Source organism: Hylobates moloch, unplaced genomic scaffold (genome assembly GCF_009828535.3).
Source record: "Hylobates moloch isolate HMO894 unplaced genomic scaffold, HMol_V3 SCAFFOLD_2, whole genome shotgun sequence".
Classification (NCBI taxonomy): domain Eukaryota; kingdom Metazoa; phylum Chordata; class Mammalia; order Primates; family Hylobatidae; genus Hylobates; species Hylobates moloch.
This window is the reverse complement of record NW_026652277.1, coordinates 139294944-139304038: the sequence shown is the minus strand read 5'-3', so window position 1 is coordinate 139304038 and position 9095 is coordinate 139294944. Positions and strand designations below refer to the sequence as shown.

The following is a 9095-nucleotide window of genomic DNA, read 5'->3' as shown; positions in this document are numbered from 1 at the left end:
ATCCCGATAAGTTATTTCCACTACTGATTCTTTCACTCTAAACACCTTTTAAAAAGTAATAAATATTCAACTGACATTGCTGTTTTATACCTTCAGCTATCATGAGCATCACTGTCCATTGTCACTTTCTTATGATCATGACACTGCTTACTATGGTTGTGATAAGGTAGCATGGTCAACTTAAAACACATATGCACACGCTCATACACACATTTAGCTAGACATTAATAATAGTCACATTTTAAAAAAATCTGTTGCTACTGAATAATATCTTCTTCCAAAGTGTCATAACAGTTACATAAAGCATTCCCAGAGTCAGAACCTTCAGAAAATAAAGCAAATTATTTTCTTGATGCAAATTCTCCATGCAAATGTCTTTCTTAAAGATGTGACCTACCTCTGCACATTGGCAGTATCATAGTCAGTGAGGTTTATCCAATGTGTGATTATTGCTAATTGAAAACTTTTCCCAATACCCCACCATGATGACTTGAAATATAGTCAGCATGGGCAATTTTTGAGTGTCTTTATGGAGACTGAACAAAAGAAAATAAATAAATAATAAGAAGAAGAAGATATGGCCAAGAGAAAATATATCATATTCAGAGCATATTATGAGAGTCATTTTTCTGGGTCCCTTTTTTCCTGTGAATTAATATCACCATGCCAACCCTTACCATATGGACTGGGCATGGTGGCTTACACCTGTAATCCTAGCATTTTGAGAGGTAGAGGCAAGTGAATTACTTGAACCCAGGAGTTCGAGACCAGCCTGGGCAACATGACGGAACCCTGTCTTTAGAAAAGATACAAAAAAATTGGCCAGGCATGGTGGTGTGTATCTGTAGACACAGCTACTCCAGAGCCTGAAGTGGGAGGATCACTTCAGCCTGGGAAGTCAAGGCAGCAGTGAGCCGAAATTGCACCACTGCACTCCAGACTGGGTGACACAATGAGAACCCTGTCTCAAAAAAAAAAAAAAAAAAGCCATGGTGAACACAGAGTCCAAAGACATGTCTTTTTTTCTTGATTACTTACAACTACTAAATAATCTATAAGATATCTTCTGATTCTAAAATTCTATGTTGCAGTTATTGTTGCATGTGTATTCTGTTCTTTAAGCTCTAAATACCAAAAGAATTTGGATTATGTGGCACCTAATAAAATCTAGTATAACAGTGAATCCATGAATTAGCAACATAGCCATGATTTAAGATTTTTTTTTTGGAGACAAGGTCTTTTGCCCATGCTGGGGTGCAGAGGGACAATCACAACTCACTGCAGCCTCGACCTCCAGGGCTCAAGTGATCCTCTCACTTCAGCCTCCAGAGGAGCTGGACCTACAAGCACATGTCACCATGCCCAGCTAATTTTATTAAATTTTTTGCAGAGAGGGGGTTTTGCCGTGTTGCCCAGGCTGGTCTCAAACTCCTGAACTCAAGCAATTGGCCTGCCTCAGCCCCCTAGAGTGATGGAATTACAGGCATGAGCCAACATGCCACGCCTTTGTTTCTGTTTCAAATTTATGAACTACAACCAGTTTCTAACAGTCTTTAGTATCCCAAATATCTGCAAAACTGAAACATTTTAAATTTTCAATCAATGAAATATGCACATAGTACAATATTATATGACATTCCAAAGGAACTAAAAATTATACAAAGAAAAATAGGTTTTTTTCTCACACTACTGCTCAACTCCTCTTCCAAAATACAATCACTTTTACCATATTTTATATTCTTGTAAAAGTAATCTACATATTTAAAAATAGATAAGCACATAAATACTATGGAGATGTATAATTCAAAAAGTAAAGAGTGTGGTGTCGAAAATGCAACATTCTCCTCCTAAAGCAACAAAATAAAACAACAAACACACATGCACCAAATGTAAGTAAAGACATAGGTAAAAGGTGACATGAAAAACTCGGTAATTAACGATGCAGTCATAACAGAAAATAAAAAGATAAACACAGCAATGGTGATGTTATGCAGGCAAAGCAAAAGCCTTGGGAAAACACTGCTTTGCCTTTGCAATGTGGTGGGGTGGAAATCATACTGACTTTGTTGTCAGATAGATCTAGATTTAAATCCTGTGATAGCCCCTTATTAGCTACATGGCCTTGGGCAAAATAACTAGTTCTCTAGTTCATTTTCAACTTCAAAAGTGTAATAACATGTAACAGATCATAATGTAGTCCTGAGGTTTGGATGAGAGGGTGTTTGTATGAGATTTTGCATATAAAATTCTATTTTTCACTGCTTTGAAGATCATAGACTTAAACATCTTTCATAGCCCCCTTTTTGTTTGTTTGTTTTTAGAAACAGCATCTTGCTCTGTTGCCCAGGCAATGGCGTGATCTTGGCTCACTACAGCCTCGACCTCCTGGGCTCAAGAAATCCTCCCAGCTTAGCCTCCCAAGTAGCTGGGAATACAGGCGCATACCACAACACCCAGGCTTTTTTTTTTTTTTTTTGTAAAGACAAGGTCTCACTGTGTTGCCCAGGCTGGTCTCAAACTCCTGGCTCAAGTAATCCTCCCTCCTTGGGCTCCCAAAGTGTTGGGATTACAGGCCTGACCCATCGTGCCCAGCCTCATGGCTCTTTTTAAAAAGAAAAATAAACAACACAACAACAGCAACAATAAAGCAATCAAGTAGGTAGAGTAAAACTGCATGACCTCACAGTAATACAAAATCCCATGTAAAATGCAATTAGGAATCATCTCCTAGGTCCCAGAATCTCCCAGCCAGCCAGCTGCACAGGCTCACCTGTCATTTTATTATCCCTGCAATAATCTGAGTCTTTCCTTTTCTTACTGACATTTTTTTAACCTCACTTATGGCAATATAATGGGGTTCTCCTACATGAAAAAAATACAGTAATAATCCCATCACTTAAATAAAAAGCTAAATTACCTTCAATGTACTGTTTTTGATCCTGAAACTAAAATTAAATATATTTATACACACATAACTCCGTTTACCAAAGCAGATACAAATAAAATATATTTTAGAACTATGACCTTTTGCAACAAAAACTTTCTAATGCTAACTTGGAAATATTCAGAAGAATTTGTTATCTAGGATAATAGAATACTCCATTTTACCAGATGACTGCAGGTTTATTGTATATATAAGAAAGTCCAACTGGAAAATTATGCTATTTGTGGACTTGTACATCAAATTAGCGTTGAGTCAGTTATTTGACCTAGAGGCCCTTTGGGCTTGCCTAGGAGCCACACCCTCATTCGTAATCTACCCCAATAATCTAATGTCATTGAAATGTATTGCATCATTCCCCTGATACTGATTTTACATGGATATTTGATTTTCTCGACATAAAGTTATTAAATTTAAAAAATGAACAAATAAATACAGAATGCCTATGTTGTCATGGTAACAAGAATTTATTGAAAGCTTTTTTCTTTCCCTCACTTGCACTACCAGAAAAAATGCAGGGAGGGAATCAGTGACAAGCTCAGCCTTGGATTAGTCTGCACCAACTCTCCCAGATAGCCTTGAAAGAAGAATAAATATGAGTGATTCTGACAGGAATCCCATGAACACATCAGTTAGGTAATTTTTTCACAGATTCCACCTATCTGTGGCAGTGACTATATTAATATAGAAACAAGGGCAAAGAAAGTTACCATTTTTTTTATGAAACTGTTCACAATAAGTGTTATTAAACAAATATTATAAACAAGGTCATGATAAGCTCTGCTGAATCAGAAATATACACGCATATCTGGTTCAGGGTCAATAAGCATGAACATTTTTCAAAAAACAGTCGGTCAATTTCATGAATTTGTTAACTGCTAGAACTACACTTTTGAACACCAATAATTTACCTACTAAGAAATTACTTTTCTTTTTAAAATTTTTTGTTTTGTAAAAACACTACACACTTTTAGAGCCTACTTAGAAATTACAAGAAAATGATTTAAGGGACTACTGTAGAAAAAAGATTTTTAAAACACATTTTAAAATTTAGAGTAACTAACTACTGGCTTTTGAAAATGGCATACATTTTTAATAGAATATACCTAAATTAGTTTTGTATGATATTTAATAATTTTCAGAATAATTTATATGAGCACAGAGACCTATGATAAAGATTAATATTAAAGATAGCAATAATAAAATTAGTCAATGATATAAAAAATAAATAAAATTATTTATATCTAGATTTCATCCCATCCTCACCTCTTTTTACTCTCCTTTAAACCTCCCTCTAGTTTCAAAGAATGTTTGAGTACAAATTTAGGGAGAACACTCAGTAATTTCCACGGATATTAAATATCTCAGTTACTTTAAATAATTAGGACCTTAATTTTTTTTTTTTTTTTTTTTTTGAGATAGAGTCTCACTCTGTCGCCCAGGCTGGAGTGCAATGGCGTGATCTCAGTTCACTGTGCAACCTCTTTGTCCTTGGTTCAAGTGATTCTTGTGCCTCAACCTCCCAAGTAGCTGGGACTACAGGCATGCGCCACCACACCCAGCTAATTTTTGTATTTTTTTAGTAGAAACAGGGTTTTGCCATGTCAACCATGTTGACCAGGTCTTGAACTCCTCAAGTTTTCTGCCTGCCTCAGCCTCCCAAAGTGCTGGGATGACAAGCGTGAGCGACTGCACCCGGCCAAGATTCTTATCATTAGCTGTTAATAATAGCATCTAAAATTTATTGCATTTCTGTAAGTCAACATATATACTTAATTTAATCTTCATAACACCTTATGAGCTATCTATTGGATTCTTTATGTAATAGATAAAGAAAATAGAGTTAAAAGAAGTTAAGAAGCTTGCCAAAAGTTCCACAACTCATGGGTGACTAAGATCAGAACTTTGGTCTATCTGACCCATTTTTCTCCAATCGTCTCATGAGCATTGACCAAATACAAAATCTAAAAAAAAAAAAAAAAAAAAGATAATTTTCTATAAAGGGGTTTACAATGTTACTGGTGGTTTTTGCAGGATTTTTCTTTGAATTAAAAGATCCAGACTTCATAATCATCTTTAAAGTAACCTATATCTAACAGTTAGTAAGAATTATTACCTGTATATCACATAAATCATTAAAATGTTTTGTGAGTTCTTTGGACTTTTTGAAAGAGATACACTAAGTTTGCTGTATGATGTACAAATTACCCACTTAAGTTTCTGAGCGTTTGTCTTAAAATAGGACCAAAAGATTCAGTAAAAGCCATTCTATCCAGCACTTTAAATAGCATTTATAGTGTTACATATATAGTTACATCCAAGTTTTTGACAATAATGGGTTAAATTAATGATAGCTATTATTAAAATATAAAAATAAATATTAAAATTAGACCAAATTTAATTAAAATATTTTTAACTGGAATTATTAAGGAAGGAATAGTTTTCAAGTACTTTTATTTTTTTATTTTTTTCTGAGACAAGGTCTCACTCTGCTACCCAGGCTGGAGTGCAGTGGTAAGATCACAGCTCACTGTACCCTTGTTCTGGGCTGAAGAGATCTTCCTGCCTCAGTCTCCCAAGTAGCTAGGACTGAAGGTGTGAGCCACCACACCCAGCTAATTTTTTAATTTTTTTGTAAAGATGAAGTCTTACTATGTTGCCCAGACTGGTCTCAAACTCCTGGGCTCAAGTGATCCTCTTGCCTCAGCCTGGCAAGTGCTGAAATTACAGGTGTGAGCCACTGCACCTGGCCTTTTACAAGTATGTTTTATAAAAAGTTTAGATTAGCTATTTTATTTAGTGCCTCTTATGTTGGACAAGGATCCTGAATACTGTTCCTTGGGAGCCATTTGCTGCCTGACTTCTGCCCGTTTTCTTATTTATTGATTGATTTTTATGAGACAGGGTCTTGCCCTGTTGCCCAGGCTGGAGTGCAGAGATCATGCTCACTGCAGCCTCGAATTTCTGACCTCAAGTGGTCCTCCTACCTCAGCCTCTGAATAGGTGGGACTACAGGCATGTGCTATCATGCCTGGCTTTTTTTTTTTTTTCATAGAGACATTTTCAGAGTTTCCTTTGTAGAGTCTTGCTGTTTTGCTGAGGCTGACCTTGAACTCCTGAGCTCAAGCCATCCTCCTGCCTCAACCTCTCGAAGTGAGGATTACAGGTATGCACCACCTCACCCCACCCTCTCCCTGTTTTTGCTTTTTTTTATTTTTTTTGTTTTGTTTTACGTTTTTGGGGGGTTTTTGTTTGTTTGTTTTGTAGAGACAAGGTTTCACCATGTTGTCCAGACTGCTCTTGAACTCCTGGACTCAAACGATCCATGTGTCTTGGCCTCCCAAAGTGCTAAGAGTGTAGGCAAGAGACAATGCATATCTAGTCTCTGCCTGTTTTAATGTGTAAGAATGGGGATTCCATATGCCAGTTTTTTTAGAAGCATTCAGTTGAGGGCTGATAGACATATTCCTAGCCAGAGAGAAGCTGCTTTTTTTTTCCCTTTTTGGTCATTGCCACACTTCTCTGTTGACAGGTGTTGCATATTCATCACCATTGCTTTATTCATCACCATTGTTTGCTTCTGCTGGAAACTAACCTCTGCTTGTTACCTCCATCACATAGCTTCTCGGCTTTGCTTTTTCTTTTTTCTTTTCTTCTTTTCTTTCCTTTTCTTTCCTTTCCTTTTCTTTTCTTTCTTTTTCTTTTCTCTTCTGTCTTCAACTGTTTCTCCTGCTCTTCTTGGCATTCAACCCACAAATGTAGTATTTCGCAGACTTCACCAGCCCATCATAGTAATTCTTTCTTTTTTTTAATTGATGAAGCAGATGGGAAGAAATCCTTGTTTGAGCTTTCTGCTGTTCATAGGCATGTTCATTGTTTCAGGAATTCAGGGGAGGATTTTTTTCTCTGAAAGGCTTTTGTCCTGTCTACATCTGGGATCAAAGCTATCCTGATGTGATAAGTCCGATTTATATCAACGTAACTAAACTGGAACTACATTTCCCAGAATCTTCTTCCCTGCATATCTTATTTAGCATGATCCACAGGAAGCATCTTGCAAAGGAAGCCTGAAGTGAAAGATTGACCATATTACTTTACACTCAGGCCAGCACAGGGCCTGATGCATCTTATGCACATCTGTACTTTTCTGCTGGCTTACCGATTGGCAGGGGCAAGAGCTAGGCCAACAGCATCTACAGCTCCTGCTGGGCCTCCTGCTTCAGCTTCTTTAAATCCGAGCTAGGTGCATATTGAAGGGATCCTGCTTCTCCTGCAGGTTGCCTCATTAATGGAAGCTGGAAGCTCAGAGGTAGCGATGGGATTAGCTATACACCATCACTTTCCTAACTCAGGGCTACATCACCTTGTCAGCTTTTGTAAGGAATCTTGATCACTTCCCATTTCACTCTAGTTTATTACATTTGATGCTATCATGCCAATTGGATCTAGTGAGCAGGAAGTGACAATGATACCAGACATAATGGTGGGACAATTGTGTGCCAGCAGGTGAGAAATGCATCCTACAAAATTCAGTGAGATTTCCAGGGGTGAGTTGTCTGGGACATATCTCTTCCAAAATGAATTACAAGTTGCTGTGTCTGGATCCATCTACCATTAAAAAAGAGTCACAATGCCAGTGGACCACTTTAGATTTTGAAGGCAACATACACCTCATTTGGGAGTACAACTACAACCCATTTACAGAGCAACCTGCAAAGCTGCCAGTGTTTAGGGAGGCCCAGAACAGAAGAAGGCTTTGCAACAGGCCCAGGCTGCCATGCAAGTTGCAATGCACTTAGATTCTATGACCTTACAGATCTAAAGGTACTTAAAGCATCAGTGATGGACAAGGATTTTGTATGGATGGAGCCTTTGACAGTCTCTCATAAATGGATTACAGCACAAACTGCTAGGATTTGGTAGCAAAGCTATGCCACCTTTAGTAGACGACTACTACTACTCCTCTTTTATAAAATTAAATTCTCACTTGCTACTAAACCTTAGTAGAGACTGAACCCTTAAAAATGGGCCACTAACTTACTATGTGACCTGCGTGCACATCATGTCCTTTATGGCCTGCTAAGCCATAAGACTGGATATACATAACAATATTACATAATCAAATAAAAGTGGTATGCACAAGATCTGCCTTGATGAGGTCCTGAAGACACAAGGAAGTTGCATGAGCAAGTAAAACAAATACTCACAACCCACATTTCTGAAGCACAGCCTTCTTTCTCTCAAACTGCACCTATGTCCTTAAGGGGAGTTTTCTATGACCAGCTAATTGGGAAAGAAAAGATGGGGACCTGAGTTACAGATGGTTCTGCATGACCAGCTGGCTTTACCTGAAAGTGAACAACTGCAGTCCAATCAGAGGATCCCCCTTGGTAACTAAGACCTGTAGACCAACAGAGCTCAAAATGCAAGTACTTAACCAATGGGATCACCCAAAAGTACTTATTGCAATAGGGATGGAGATTATGCATGGGCTCAGCAATATGGAATGCCACTCACTAAGGCTGATCCAGCTAAAATCACTGATGAATGCTCAATTTGACAGCAGCAAAGACCAACACTGAATCCCCAATATGGCACCATTTCCTGGAGGGGATCAGCCAGCAACCTGGTGGCAGATTGATTACACAGAACCCCTTTTATCATAGAAAGGGCACTGGCATGAACACACACTGCTAATGAATTTGCTTTTCTTCCCCACAATGCTTCTTCAAAAACCACTATCTTTGGACATACGAAAATGCAGTATTAGAATGAAAGGTGAACTATACACGGCCAAAATAAGTCAGCTAGAAAAACAAAGTAATTGGGTCTGGCATGTTGGCTCACGCTGTAATCCCAGCACTTTGGGAGGCCGAGGTGGATGGATCATGAGGTCAGGAGATCGAGACCATCCTGGCCAACATGGTGAAACCCCGTCTACTAAAATACAAAAAATTACCCAGGTGTGGTGGTGCGCACCCGTAGTCCCAGCTACTTGGAAGGCTGAGCAGGGGAATCGCTTGAACCCAGGGAGTGGAGATCGTGCCACTGCTCTCCAGCCTGGCGACAGAGCAAGACTCCATCTCAAAAAAAGAAAAACAAAGTAATTTAAGCCACTGAATTAGTTATATTTACATGGTATCATTTGATTTTG

The 9095-nt window shown here is 38.2% G+C and overlaps 1 non-coding gene across 1 annotated transcript; it reads left to right on the top strand.

Annotated features, from left to right (window-relative positions):
* Window positions 1-395: 395 nt before the first annotated feature.
* LOC116478028 (U4 spliceosomal RNA) lies at window positions 396-536 on the top strand. Its single transcript, XR_004250708.1, has one exon. It is a non-coding gene; the product is annotated as a U4 spliceosomal RNA (small nuclear RNA).
* The last annotated feature ends 8559 nt before the right edge of the window (window positions 537-9095 follow it).